The sequence below is a fragment of the Littorina saxatilis genome, linkage group LG1, assembly GCF_037325665.1.
Source record: "Littorina saxatilis isolate snail1 linkage group LG1, US_GU_Lsax_2.0, whole genome shotgun sequence".
NCBI classification, from domain to species: Eukaryota; Metazoa; Mollusca; class Gastropoda; order Littorinimorpha; family Littorinidae; genus Littorina; species Littorina saxatilis.
In genome coordinates this window covers 20,045,211-20,047,093 of record NC_090245.1, presented here as the reverse complement: position 1 = coordinate 20,047,093, position 1,883 = coordinate 20,045,211, and the positions used below count along the sequence as shown (strand labels likewise).

The window sequence follows — 1,883 nt, the reverse complement described above, 5'->3', positions numbered from 1 at the left end:
GTATTATTAACTGACTGTATTATTATTAAGCAGGTAATACGTCCATAATTTCAAGTATTGTAATCTGCATGCTATGTTAAGCTCCGGCCTTACTTGTAGGAGAACGGTATGCTATATGTCCGTCTGTCTGTTATGTCCTAATGCTGTGTGTTGTGTATACTTGCCAAACATATCTATTATAAATGTTGATGGATGAATGATGATAAAGTGTAGACGGATGCATGTTATTGATTAAAAGCCCCACAATGATGTGCTTGGCAAAAACAAAAAAAAACCAAAAAAAACCCCAACATTAACCGCAGAAAAATACAGAATCACATGTACCATTATTTACAAACAGGACGACTGTCGTTGTCTCAAAACTCGCATTCTACCTTCTGTCCGAAAGAATCTAATCTTACTGTGTACTGCCTTGAAAGAAAATGCCAACAAAGACAAGAAAGCTGTTGCAAGGTAAGCTTACCAAACGTTACATAGTGAATCATGATAGTGCGTAAACAATCAAAGAGAGGATCGAGTATCCTTGGGTTAATCCAACAAATAAGCCCACAAATTTGTGGGGCACATTTTCAGTTTGTGGATCACAAAAATAAGCCCACAAATTTGTGGGGCATATTTCCAGTTTGTGGACCACAAAAATAAGCCCACACATTTGTGGGGCACATTTCCAGTTTGTGGACCACAAAATGAAGGCCAAAACAAAATGTGGGGCACAAAATGTGCGCCATAAAAATAAAGGCAAATAAAAGTAGTCCTTAAATAAAATATGAAGCAAGTTTTTGTGGACCATAAAATTCGATTGATCACTTTCCCGAGAAGTCGGTTTTAAGACACAATAAAACGCTCTTCCTCAGTGGAGTACATGAATAGTAGTGTTGACGAAAAAACATGGCGGCCGTCGTTCGTGACTGACATTGGAAACAATCTAATATTTGGCAGTTCAACACGTCCACCAGAGAAATATATCGACAAAGAAGTTGAAACACTGACTGCCCTTCTGAAGGAATGCAATCGGGATGTGAATGGTACAGCTGATTTTGGACACGGTCTGCCTTGAATGGGGAGGTTGGCGATGAATCGCACTGTACACTACAGGACATTTTCCTCTCAGTCTCACTGATTTTCAATCATCGGTTTGGATCAACCAGCAGGTAAGTTATTGTTTTTTAAATCCAAGACATGACCATTGCAAACGTGGCCTTTGTAGAACTGAGCAAGATTTATCTGTTGCGTATGTGTGTGTTACTGAGTAACTGGGTGTGACTGTGAGTCACTGAGTGTTTTTGTTATGTTCTTTTTTTGTACTCAAGTTTATAAAATGCTTGATATCTTTAATCTGCATGCACAGAATCAAATGCTGCTGTATCAGTGTATGAACTATGGTTGTAAAAGAATAAACAAAACAATTACTGAATTAGTGAGTGATTTGGCTCTGATCTAGTGAAGTTGAAATAGTACTTATTTCATTTTCAAGACATGTTATGTTAATATTGGTTTTTTTTCGTTTTTTTTCAGGCCTCCCGAGAAACCAGAGATGATGTGCATCATTCATACAGCTCCTGTCTTCCAGTTCCAACAGTTTACCTTTAAACATGGATACATGTACTGGAGAGGTATCAGGATGACTTGGCGTGGTGCTTTACATTACAGACTACCCCTGAAGAGTAAGTTACACATTTCTTTACCACTTACAGCTTTTGCTTGTCAAATCTGTATGGTAAAATTTATTTATATATAGTAACATTAGGTATTGGTGATGATAGTCTGAAGCTATAATTATAAACATGTACTGATGTAGATAATTCAGCAGTCTTTTGTTCTTTGTAAATTGTATTACAAGTACTTTGTAGATGAAATTATTCATACATTTGAAGATGCATAGT

The 1,883-nt window shown here is 37.0% G+C and overlaps 1 long non-coding RNA gene across 1 annotated transcript; it reads left to right on the top strand.

The window, feature by feature from the left end:
* Positions 1-282: 282 nt before the first annotated feature.
* Positions 283-1,645, top strand: LOC138964225 (uncharacterized). Its single transcript, XR_011455052.1, has 2 exons — positions 283-1,151; positions 1,516-1,645. It is a non-coding gene; the product is annotated as an uncharacterized lncRNA (long non-coding RNA).
* Positions 1,646-1,883: the final 238 nt, after the last annotated feature.